Genomic DNA, 14,169 nt, shown 5'->3' on the forward strand with positions numbered 1-14,169 from the left:
AGAGTATGTGGATCCGATCAACCCACTCGTAGATGTTCATCACCATGGATAGGTCTTACGTGTGTGTAGGAATGTTTTTTCCCATGCAACGTTCCCCGAAAGTGGCATCATGAGCTAGGACTATGCGTAGATGACATCTCAAGTAGAACACAAAGGAGTTTGTGGGCGTTGATATTCCGATTGCTTCCCTCCTTAGTATTTCTTGATTCCCGGTATTGTTGGATAAAGCAGCCCGGGCCAACATTACTCGTACGCTTACGAGAGACCGGTTCCATCGAATAACATGCAACTTGTTGCATAAAGATGGCTGGCTGGTGTCTGTTTCTCCTACTTTAGTTGAATCATATTTGAATCAGGAGGTCCTTGGAGAAGGTTAATTAGCAACTTGTGTATCACCATTGTGGTGTTGCATAAGTATGATGCGATCATGCTAGATACCCATAGCAGCCACGTAAAACACGCAACAACAAATTAGAGGACGTCTAACTTTTTTTTGCAGGGTATGATGTGATTGTTGGGGAACATAGAAATAATTCAAAAAAATTCATACGTGTCACCAAGATCAATCTAGGAGATACTGGAAATGAGAGAGAGGGAGTGCATCTTCATTCCCTTCAAGGTCGCTAAGCGGAAGCGTTGCAAAGAATGCGGTTGTTGGAGAAGTTCTGATTCAAATCGCGGAGATCCGATCCAAGCGTCGAACGAAGGGCGCCTCCACTTTCAACACATGTATAGCCGGGGATGTCTCTTCCTTCTTGATCCAGCAAGGGACGAGAAGAAGTTGAGGGAGAGCTCCGGCAGCATGACGGCGTGGTGGCGGTGGAGCTTGTGGTTCTCTAGCACGGCTTCGCAAAGCACTTTGGAGGAGGAGGAGGTGTAGGAGGGGGAAGGGATGCGCCAGTGGCAAGGGGATCAGCGCTGTCCCAGCCCTCTCACCCCCCATCTATTCATAGGGGGAGGGGAGAGGGGGTCGGCCCCCTAGATACCTCTAGAGGGGGCGGCGGCGGCCAAGGGGGAGGCGCCCCCACGCCCTAGGGTTCCCAACCCTAGGCGCCTTGGGCCCTTGGGGAAGGCGCACCAGCCCACTAGGGAGCTGGTTCCCACCCATATTCGGCCCACGTGGACCTCCGGGGCAGGTGGCCCCTCTCAGTGGACCCATAGAACCCTTTCGGTGGTCCCGGTACAATACCGATAAACCCCGAAACATTTCCGGTGACTGAAACTGGACTTCCCATATATAAATCTTCACCTTCGGACTATTTTGGAACTCCTCATGACGTCTGGGATCACATCCGGGATTCCAAACAACTTTTGGTAACCACATACAATTCCCATTGCAACTCTAGCGTCACCGAACCTTAAGTGTGTAGACACTACGGGTTCGGGAACCATGCAAACATGACCGAGACACCTCTCCGGTCAATAACCAATAGCGGGATTTGGATACCCATATTGGCTCCCACATGTTCCACGATGATCTCATCGGATGAACCGCGATGTCGGGGATTCAATTAATCCCGTATAAAATTCCCTTTGTCCATCGGTATGTTACTTGCCCGAGTTTCGATCGTTGTTATCCCTATTCCTTGTTCAATATCATTACCGAAAAGTCTTTTTACTCGTTCTGTAACACATGATGCCGTGACTAACTCCTTAGTCACATCGAGCTCATTATGATGATGTATTACCGAGTGGGCCCACAGATACCTCTCCGTCACACGGAGTAACAAATCCGAGACTCGATTCGTACCAACCCAACAAACACTTCCGGAGATACCTGTAGTGCACCTTTATAATCACCCAATTACGTTGTGACGTTTGATACACCCAAAGCATTGCTGCGGTATCTGGGAGATGCGCAATCTCATGGTCTATGGAACATTAGAAAAGCTCCAGCATACAAACTACACGATCTTGTGCTATGCTTAGGATTGGGTCTTGTCCATGACATCAATCTCCTAATGATGTGATCCTCTTATCAACGACATCCAATGTCCATGGTCAGGAAACCATGACCATCTTTTGATCAACGAGCTAGTCAGCTAGAGTCTCACTTGGGACATGGTGTGGTCTATGTATTCACACATGTATTACGATTTCCGGTTAATACAATTATAGCATCAAGAATAGACAATTATCATGAACAAGGAAATATAATAATAACCATTTTTTTATTGCCTATAGGGCATATTTCCAACAGTCTCCCACTTGCACTATAGTCAATAATCTAGTTACATTTTGCTGAATCAAACATGCATAGAGTTCTGGTGTTGATCATGTTTCGCTCGTGGAAGAGGTTTGGTCAACGAATTTGCAACATTTAGATCTGTATGTACTTTACAAATATCTATAGCTCCAATGTTGTCACAGGAGAGAGTCATTGGGCCCGACGCATTCGGAATCACTCCTAGGTCGATGATGAACTCCTTCATCTAGACTCCTTATTGCGCTGCTTCCGAAGCAGCTATTTATTCCGCTTCACATGTAGATGCCGCCACGATGCTTTGCTTGTAACTGCATCAGCTGACTACCGCACCATTTAGAATATACACGTATTCGGTTTGTGACTTGGAGTCATCCGGATCTCTGTCGAAGCTAGCATCGATGTAACCCTTTACGATGAGCTCTTCGGCATCTCCACAAATGAGAAACATATTTTTAGTCCTTTTCAGGTACTTAAGGATATTCTTGACCGATGTCCAGTGTTCCATTCCGGGATCACTTTGGTACCTCCGTACCAAACTTATGGCAAGGTTCACATGAGGTCTGGTACACAACATGACATACATAATAGAGCCTATGGCTGAGGCACAGGGGACGACACTCATCTTTCCTCTATCTTCTGTCGTGGTCGAGTATTAAGCTGTGCTCAATCTCACACCTTGCAATACACGCAAGAACCCCTTCTTGGACATATCCATATTGTACTTCTTCAATATCTTGTCAAGGTACGGGCTTTGTCGAAGACACATGAGGCATCTCGATTTATCTCTATAGATCTTGATGTCTAATATGTAAGTAGCTTCTCCAAGGTCCTTCACTGAAAAACACTGATTCAAGTAGGCCTTTATGCTTTCCAAAAGTTATATATCATTTCCCATGAACAATATGTCATCCACGTATAAAATGAGAAATGTTACAGAGCTCCCACTCACTTTCTTTTAAATACAGGCTTCTCCATAAGTCTGTACAAACACAAATGCTTTGATCACCTCATCAAAGAGAATGTTCCAACTTCGAGATGCTTGCACCACCCCATAGATGGAGCGTTGGAGCTTGCATACCTTGTCAGCATTGTTAGGATCGACAAAACCTTCCGGCTATATCATATACAATCTTCCTTACGAAAACCGTTAAGGATGGTCGTTTTGACGTCCATTTTCCATATCTCGTAATCATAAAATGCGGCAACTGCTAACATGATTCGGATGGACTTCAGCATCACTACGGGTGAGGAAGTCTCATTGTAGTCAAATCCTTGAACTTGTCGATAACCCTTAGCGACAAGCCGAGCCATACAGGCGGTCACATTACCATCCACGTTAGTCTTCGTCTTAAAGATCCATTTACTTTCTATGGATTGTCGATCATCGGCCATGTCCACCAAACTCCATAGTTTGTTCTCATATATGGATCCTATCTCGGATTTCATGGCTTCAAGCCATTTTTTAGAATCCGGGCCCGCCATGGCTTCTTCATAGTTTGAAGGTTCACCGTTGTCTAACAACATGATTTCCAGGACAGGGTTGTCATACCACTTTGGTGCGGAACGTGTCCTCGTGGACCTACGAAGTTCAGTGGTAACTTGATCCGAAGTTTCATGATCATCATCATTAACTTCCTATGTAGTCGGTGCAGGCACCACAAAAACATTTTCCTGCACTTCGCTACTCTCTGGTTCGAGAGGGGGTACAATTACCTCATCAAGTTCTACTTTCCTCCCACTTACTTCTTTCGAGAGAAACTATTTCTCTAGAAAGGATCCATTTTTGCCAACAAAGATCTTGCCTTAGGATCTGAGATAGAAGGTATACCCAATAGTTTGCTTAGGGTATCTGATACGTCTCAAACGTATCTATAATTTTTGATGGTTTCACGCTGTTATCTTGTCAACTTTGGATGTTTTGTTTACCTTTATATCTTTTTTGGGACTAACTTATTAATTCAGTGCCAAGCGCCAGTTCCTTTTTTCTGTGTTTTTGACTCTTTTCAGATCTGATTTTGGAACGGAGTCCAAACGGAATAAAATCCCGGAAATAATTTTTTCCAGAACGGAAGAAGATCGGGAGGCTTGAGGGCAAAGGCATTGGGCCCACAGGGGTCCCACAAGCCATGTTGTCGCGGCCAGGTGTAGGCCGCGGCAACCAAGCTTGTGTCCCCCCGACTCTCCCCTACCCTAGGTCTTTGGCCTATAAATTCCCTAAAAATCCAGAAAAAAATCAGGGAATCCACGAAAACACTTTTCCGCCGCCACAAGCTTCCGTTTCCGCGAGATCTCATCTGGAGACCCTTCCCGGTGCCCTGACGGAGGGGACTTTGCAGTTGGAGGGCTTCTTCATCAACATCATCGCCCCTCCAATGACTCGTGAGTAGTGCACTTCAGACCTACGGGTCCGTAGTTAGCAGCTAGATGGCTTCTTCTCTCTCATGGATCTTCAATACAAAGCTCTCCATGATCTTCATGGAGATCTATCCGATGTAATCCTCTTTGGCGGTGTGTTTGTCGAGATCCGATGAATTGTGGATTTGTGATCAGATTATCTATGATATATATTTGAGTCTTTGCTGATTTCTTATTTGCATCATTTGATATCCTCGTAAGTCTCTCCGAGTGTTGGGTTTTGTTTGGTCAACTAGATCTATGATTCTCGCAATGGGAGAAGTGCTTGGTTTTGGGTTCATACCGTGTGGTGGCCTTTCCCAGTGATAGAAGGGGCAGCAAGGCACGCATCGTGTTGTTGCCATCAAGGGTAACAAGATGGGCTTTTATCATAGATATGAGATTGTCCATCTACATCATGTCATCTTGCTTAAGGCGTTACTCTATTCTTTTGGACTTAATACACTAGATGCATGCTGGATAGTGGTCGACGTCTGGAGTAATAGTAGTAGATGTAGAAAGTATCGGTCTACTTGTGTTGGACGTGATGCCTATAGATATAATCATTGTCATAGATAACGTCACGACTTTGCGCGGTTCTATCAATTGCTCGACAGTAATTCGTTCACCCACCGTCTACTTGCTTTAATGAGAGAAGCCACTAGTGAACACTACGGCCCCCGGGTCTATTCACACCTATCGTTTCCACTTTCGCTTTTACTTTGCTTTGTTTATTTTTGCTTTCAGTTCTCACTTGGCAAACAATCTATAAGGGATTGGCAACCCCTTCATAGCGTTGGGTGCAAGCTCTTTGTGTTTGTGCAGGTACTTGTGATAATCCTTCACTAGATCGATACCTTGGTTCTCAAAACTGAGGGAAATACTTACCGCCGCTATGCTACATCACCCTTTCCTCTTCGAGTGAACACCAACGCAAGGCTCCAAGGCCACGGGGGAATCCTTTGCATATTTGCCAAGGAAGTCCCTAAAGGCGTAGCCGTAGCAGAAGGATTCCAGGTGCCGTTGCTGAGGAGTATCAAGGCAAGAATAGTCTCCCGTCAGCACGCTTGTTTCTGGCACCGTTGGAAGGTATTTTGTTGCAGTAGCAGTATCCTATGAAGACACACTTTTTCGATTTGGGTTCGAGCTTTTCAGGTTAAAGTTTCTTGATATAAGCATCCCATCGCCAAACTTTCAAAAACGACAGCTTAGGTTTCTTCCCAAACCATAATTCATACGGTGTCGTCTCAATGGATTTAGAGTGTGTGTGGCAGTCTACAATGCATATCCCCAAAATGATAGCGGTTAATCAGTAAGAGACATCATAGATCGCACCATATCCAATAGACTGCGATTACGACGTTCGGACACACCATTATGCTGAGGTGTGCCAGGTGGCATGAGTTGTGAAACAATTCCACATTTCCTTAAGTGCGTGCCAAACTCGTGACTCAAATACTCTCCTCCATGATCAGATCATAAAACTTTATTTTCTTGTCACGTTGATTCTCTACCTCAATCTGAAATTCCTTGAAATTTTCAAAGTTCTCATACTTGTATTTCATTAAGTAGACATACCCATATGTGCTTAAGTCATGAGTGAGGGTGAGAACATAACGATAGGCACCGCGAGCCTCAATGCTCATTGGACCGCATACATTGGTATGTATTATTTCCAACAAGTTGGTTGCTCGCTTCATTGTTCTGGAGAACGAGGTCTTAGTCATCTTGCCCATGAGGCATGGTTCGCACGTGTCAAATGATTCATAATCGAGAGACTCCAAAAGTCCATCTGCATGGAGTTTCTTCATGCGTTTGACACCGATATGACCAAGGCGATAGTTCCACAAGTATGTGGGACTATCATTTTCAACCTTACATCCTTTGGTACTCACGCTATGAATATGTGTAACATCATGTTCTAGATTCAATAAAAATAAACAATTGACTAGCAGGGCATGGCCATAAAACATATCTCTCACATAAATAGAACAACCATTGTTCTCGAATTTAAATGAGTAGCCATCTCGCATCAAATGACATCCAGATACAATGTTCATGCTCAAAGCTGGTACTAAATAAAAATTAGTGAGGTTTAAAACTAATCCCGAAGGTAGATGTACAAGTAGCATGCCGACGGCGATCACATCGACCTTGGAACCATTCCCGACGCGCATCGTCCCCTCGTCCTTCGCCAGTCTCCGCTTATTCTGCAGCTCCTATTTTTAGTTACATATGTGAGCAACCGCATTGGTATCAAATACCCAGGAGCTACTACGAGCATTGGTAAGGTACACATCAATAACATGTATATCATATATACCTTTGACGTTACCGGCCTTCTTATCCGCTAGGTACTTGGGGCAGTTCCGCTTCGAGCCGGTTCCCTTGCAATAATAGCACTCAGTCTCATGCTTGGGTCCATTCTTGGGCTTCTTCCCGGCAACTGATTTAACGGGTGTGGTAAGTGCTTTGTCGTCCTTCTTGAAGTTCTTCTTACCCTTGCCTTTCTTGAAACTAGTGGTCTTATTCACGACCAACACTTGATGTTCCTTTCTGATCTCCACCTTCTGATGATTTCAGCATTGAATATAACTCAAGAATGGACTTCTCCATCCCTTGCATATTGAAGTTCATCACAAAGCTCTTGTAGCTAGGTGGAAGCGACTGGAGGATTATGTCAATAACCGAGTCATCCGGAAGATTAACTCCTAGCTGAGACAAGAGGTTGTGCAACCCAGACATTTTGAGTATGTGCTCGCTGACAGATCTATTTTCCTGCATCTTACAACTAAAGAACTTGTCAGCAACTTCATATCTCTCGACCTGAGCATGAGCTTGGAAAACCATTCTCAACTCTTGGAACATCTCATATGCTCCGTGTTGCTCAAAACGCTTTTGGAGCCACGGTTCTAAGTTGTAAAGCATGTCGCACTGAACCAGGGAGTAATCATCACTACGTGACTGTCAGGCCTTCATAATATCTTGAGTTGCTGGGAAAATGGGTGCGTCACCTCGCGGTGCATCAAGGTCATATGTTTTCTTGGAAGCTATGAGGATGAGCCTTTATCTTGGTTTTCTCTAGGAATGTGTTGAAGTTGAGGGCAACATTAGCGTGGGCCATTGGATCTACAAGATAGATTGTAAAGACAATTTTAATCTAAGTTCATGATAATTAAGTTCATCTAATCAAATTAATTAATGAACTCTCACTCAGATAGACATCCCTATAGTCATATAAGTGATACATGATCCATATCGACTATGTCGTGTCCAATCATCACGTGAGACGGACTAGGCATCAATGGTGAACATCTCCATGTTGATCGCATCTACTATACGACTCAAGTTCGACCTTTCGGTCTCTCGTGTTCCGAGGCCATGTCTGTACATGCTAGGCTCGTCAAGTCAACCTAAGTGTTTCGCGTGTGTAAATCTGGCTTACACCTGTTGGATGTGAACGTTAGAATCTATCACATCCCATGATCACGTGGTGCTTCAAAACAACGATCCTTCGCAATTGTGCACACTTAGGGAGAACACATTTCTTGAAATTCTAGTGAGGGATCATATTACTTATGCTATCGTCGTTCTAAGCAAATAAGATGTAAAAACATGATAAATATCACATGCAAGTCATAAAGTGACATGATCTGGCCAATATCATCTTGCGCCTTTGATCACCATCTTTGGGGCGTGGCATGATCACCATCGTCACCGACACGACACCATGAGCTCCATCATCATGATCTCCATCATCGTGTCTTCATGAAGTTGTCTCGTCAACTATTAGTTCTACTACTACGGCTAACAGTTAGCAATAAAGTGAATTAATTATATGGCTTTTTTGATTGACACAGAGGTCATACAATAAATTCAGACAACTCCTATGGCTCATGTCGGTTGTCATACTCATCGACATGCAAGTCGTGGTTCCTATTACAAGAACATGATCAATCTCATACATCACATATATTTCATCACATCATTTTGACCATATCACATCACATAGAATACCCTACAAAAACAAGTTAGACGTCCTCTAATTGTTGTTGCAAGTTTTATGTGGCTGTTATGGGTTTCTAGCAAGACTGTTTCTCACCTACGTAAAAGCCACAACGGTGATATGCAGATTTCTATTTACCCTTCATAAGGACCCTCTTCATCGAATCCGATCCGAATGAAGTCGGAGAGACAGACACCCGCTAGCCACCTTATGCAACAAGTGCATGTCAGGCGGTGGAACCGGTCTCACGTAAGCATACGTGTAAAGTCGGTCCGGGTCGCTTCATCCCATAATGCTGCCGAATCAAGATAGGACTAGTAACGGTAAGTAAATTGACCAAATCATTGCCCACAACTACTTGTGTTCTACTCGTGCATGGAATCTAAGCATAGACCTAGCTCATGATGCCACTGTTGGGCAACGTAGTAATAATTCAATAAAATTCCTACGTGTCACCAAGATCAATCTAGGAGATGCTAGAAACGAGAGAGAGGGAGTGCATCTTCATACCCTTGAAGGTCGCTAAGAGGAAGCGTTTCAAAGAACGCGATGATGGATTCGTACTCGCGGCGATTCAAATCCCGGAAGATCTGATCCAAGTGCAGAACGAACGGCACCTCTGCGTTCAACACAAGTACAGCCCGGGGACGTCTCCTCCTTCTTGATCCAGCAAGGGGGAAGGAGAAGTTGAGGGAGTGCTCCGGCGGCACGACGGCGTGGTGGCGGTGGAGCTCGTGGTTCTCTGGCAGAGCTTTGCTAAGCACTATGGAGGAGGAGTAGGTGTAGGAGGGGGAAGGGCTGCGCCAGAGGTAAGGGTATCGGGGGTGTCGCAGCCCTTTCACCCCCCATCTATTTATAGGGGGGAGGGGCGAGGAGGCCGGCCCCCTAGATGCCTCTCGAGGGGGCGGGGGCGGCCAAGTTGGTGGGAGGCGCCCCCACGCCCTAGGGTTCCCAACCCTAGGCGCCTTGGGACCTTAGCGAAGGCGCACCAGCCCACTACGGGGCTGGTTCCCACCCATATTCAGCCCACGTGGTCCTCCGGGGCAGGTGGACCCCCAGAACCCTTTCGATGGTCCGAGTACAACACCGATAAACCCCAAAACCTTTTCGGTGACTGAAACTGGACTTCCCATATATAAATCTTCACCTCCGGACTATTCTGGAACTGCTCGTTACGTCCGGGATCTCATCCGGGACTCCGAACAACTTTCGGTAACAACATACAATTCCCATTACAACTCTAGTGTCACTGAACCTTAAGTGTGTAGACCCTACGGGTTGAGAACCATGTAGACATGACCGAGACACCTCTCGGGCCAATAACCAATAGTGGGATCTGGATACCCATATTGGCTCCCACATGTTCCACGATGATCTCATCGGATGAACCACAATGTCGGGGATTCAATTAATCCCGTATATAATTCCCTTGGTCCATCAGTATGTTACATGCCCGAGATTCGATCATCGGTATCCCTATACCTTGTTCCATCTTGTTACCGGCAAGTCTCATTACTCGTTCCATAACACATGATCCCGTGACTAACCCCTTAGTCGCATTGAGCTCATTATGATGATGTATTAACGAGTGGGCCCAGAAATAACTCTCCATCACACGGAGTGACAAATCCATGACTCGATTCGTACCAACCCAATAGACACTTTCGGAGATACCTGAAGTGCACCTTTATAATCACCCAGTTATGATGTAACATTTGATACACCCAAAGCATTCCTACGGTATCCGGGAGTTGCAGAATCTCATGGTCTAAGGAAATGATACTTAACATTAGAAAAGCTCTAGCATAAGAACTACATAATCTTGTGTATGCTTGGGGTTGGGTCTTGTCCATCACATCATTCTCCTAATGATGTGATCCCGTTACCAACGACATCCAGTGTCCATGGTCTGGAAGCCATGACCATCTATTGATCAACGAGCCAGTCAACTAGAGGCTCACTCGGTACATGGTGTGGTCCATGTATTTGCACATGTATTATGGTTTCCGGTTAATACAATTATAGCATGAACAATAGACAATTATCATGAACAAGTAAATATAATAATAACCATTTTATTATTGCCTCTAGGGCATATTTCTAACAATGTGATGCTTATGTCAAAAAGCTTCAACCTGAAAAGCTGGAACCCAAAGAGGAAAAGTGTGCCTTCATAGGATACCCAAAAGAGACAGTTGGGTACACCTTCTATCTCAGATCCGAAGGCAGAGTGTTTGACACTAAAAATGGAGCATTTGTTGAGAAAGAGTTTCTCTCGAAAGAATTGAGTTGGAGGAAGATAGAACTTGGTGAGGTTATAGAACCTCTACTTCAACAAAAGAGTAGCGCAGCACAGAAAGATGTTTCTATGGAACCTACGACTGTTGAACAGGAAGCTAATGATGATGATGATGAAACTTCAAATCAGGGTGTTGTCAGACCTCGTACATCGACAAGGGAACGTACTGCACCTGAGTGGTACGGCAACCCTATCTTATCAATCATGTTGTTAGACAACGATGAACCTACGAGCTGTGGAGAAGCAATGGTGGGCCAGGATTCCAACAAATGGTTAGAGGCCGTGAAATTTGAGATAGGATCCATGTATGAAAACAAAGTGTGGACTTTGGAAGTATTACCTGAAGGGCAAAAGGCTATTAAGAATAAATGGATCTTTAAGAATAAGACGGACCCGGACGGTAATGTCACCGTCTATAAAGCTCGACTTGTGGCAAAGGTTTTGTCACAAGTTCAAGGAGTTGACTACTATGAGACTTTCTCACCCGTAGTGATGCTTAAGTCCGTGAGAATCATGTTAGCAATAGCTCCATTTTTTTATTATGAAATTTGGCAGATGGATGTCAAAAAAGCATTCCTTAACGATTATCTTAAGGAAGAGTTGTATATGATGCAACCGGAAGGTTTTGTGGATCCACAGAATGCTGACAAAGTATGCAAACTAGAGCGATCCATTTATGGACTGGTGCAAGCATCTCGGAGTTGGAATGAACGCTTTGATGAGGTGATCAAGGCATTTGGGTTTATACAAGTTTATGGAGAAGCTTGTATTTACAAGAAAGTGAGTGGGAGCTCTATAGCATTTCTAATATTATATGTGGATGACATATTACTGATTGGAAATGATATAGAACTTTTGGGAAGCATAAAGGATTACTTGAATAGAAGTTTTTCAATGAAGGACCTGGGAGAAGTTGCTTACGTACTGGGCATCAAGATCTATAGAGATAGATGAAGACGCGTGATAGAACTTTCAGAGAGCACATACCTTGATAAAGTTTTGAAGAAATTCAAAATGGAACAGTCCAAGAAAGGGTTCTTGCCTGTGTTACAAGGTATAATGTTGAGTAAGACTCAATGCCCAATAACTTCAGAAAATAGATAAGAGATGAGTGTCGTCTCCTATGATTCGGCCATTGGGTATATCATGTATGCAATGCTATGCACAAGACCTGATGTCAGCCTTGCCATAAGTATGGCGAGAAGGTTTCAAAGTAATCCAGGAATGGAGCACTAGACAGTGGTCAAGAATATTCTGAAGTACCTGAAAAGGACTAAGGAAATGTTTTTCGTTTATGGAGGTGACAAAGAGCTCGTCGTAAAGGGTTTAGTCGATGTAAGCTTTGAAACTGATCCGGGTGAATCTAAGTCACAAACCGAATACATATTTATTCTTAATGAGGGTGCAGTAAGCTGGTGCAGTCCCAAGCAGAGCGTGGTAGCTGATTCTACATGTGAAGCGCGGTACATAGCTACCTCGGAGGCGGCTAAATAAGGTATTTGATGAAGCAGTTCATGACACATCTTGGAGTTGTGCCAAGTGCACTGGATCCAATGACTTTGTTATGTGACAACACTAGTGCCATTGCTGTAGCCAAGGAACCAAGGTCTCACAAGAGGATCAGACACACAACAGGACGCTTCAATTCCATCCGCGATTACATCAAGGAGGAGAACATAAATATTTCCAAAGAGCACACGGATTTGAATGTTGCAGACCCTTGACTAAGCCTCTTCCACGAGAAAAACATGATCAACACCAGAACTGTATGGGTGTTAGATTCGTTACATTGTAAATCACATAGTGATGTGAGCTAGATTATTGAATCTAGTGCAAGTGGGAAACTGTTGGAAATATGCCCTAGAGGTAATAATAAAATAGTTATTATTATATTTCCTTGTTCGAGATAATCTTTTATTATCCATGCTAGAATTGTATTGAATGGAAACACATATACATGTGTGGATATATAGACAACATATTGTCCCTAGTAGGCCTCTAGTTAACTAGCTCGCTGATCAATGATGGTTAACGTTTCCTAGCCATAGGCAAGTGTTGTCACTTGATAATGGGATCACATGATTAGGAGAATGATGTGATGGACAAGACCCAAACTATGAACGTATCATGTGATCATGTCATTTTATTGCTACAGTTTTTATGCATGTCAAGTATATGTTCCTATGACCATGAGATCATGTAACTCATTGACACCGGAAGAATACCTTGTGTGTATCAAACATCACAACGTAACTGAGTGACTATAAAGGTGCTCTACATGTATCTCCGAAGGTGTCTGTTTAGTTAGCATGGGTCAAGACTCGGATTTGTCACTCCGTATGATGGAGAGGTATCTTGGGGCCCACTCGGTAATACAACATTACAACAAGCCTTGCAAGCATTGTGACTAAAGAGTTAGCCACGGGATTTTGTATTACCGAACAAGTAAATAGACTTGCCGGTAATGAGATTCAAATAGGTATAGAGATACCAACGATCGAATCCCGGGCAAGTAACATACCGAAGGACAAATGGGATGTTATACGGGATTAACTCAATCCTTGACATAGATGTTTAACCGATTAAGATCTTCATAGAATCTGTAGGATACAATATGGACATCCAGTTCCCGCTATTGTATATTGACCAGAGAGTGTCTCTGTCATGTCTACATAGTTTTTGGACCCGCGGGATCAACACACTTAAGGTTCGGTGACGTTTTTAGTATAATTGAATTATTGATGTTGGTAACTGAATGTTGTTCGGAGTCCCGGATGATATTTCGGACGTCACGAACAGTTCCGCAATGGTACGGAGACGAATATTGATATATAGGAAGTATCCATTTGGCTTCCGGAATCATTTTAGGCATTGTCGATAAAGTATCAGGAGTGACGAATGGGTTCTGGAGTTCCACCGGGAGGGGCCACCCACCCGGGAGGGGACCAAATAGGCTCGAGGGTGGCGCGCCAGCCCCTGGTGAGCTGGGCGGACAGCCCAAGAGGGCGGACAGCCCAAGAGGGCCGAAGTGGAGAAGGAAAGAGAGGTGGGGCCAAACTGACTAGGGAAAGGAGTTCTCCTCCACCAAACTGACTTCGAGGAGGGCTCCTCCCTCCTCCTTGTGCCGGTCGAACCCTAGGGCAAGTCCCTAGGGCGCATCCCCTCCCTCCCCTCCTATATATAGTGGAGGGTAGAGAGGCTTTTTGACCACAAGACACGCGCAACCCTCTCTCCCTCCACCACCTCGTGACACCCCGTAGTTAT

The sequence above is a fragment of the Hordeum vulgare genome, chromosome 3H, assembly GCF_904849725.1.
Source record: "Hordeum vulgare subsp. vulgare chromosome 3H, MorexV3_pseudomolecules_assembly, whole genome shotgun sequence".
Taxonomy (NCBI): Eukaryota; Viridiplantae; Streptophyta; class Magnoliopsida; order Poales; family Poaceae; genus Hordeum; species Hordeum vulgare.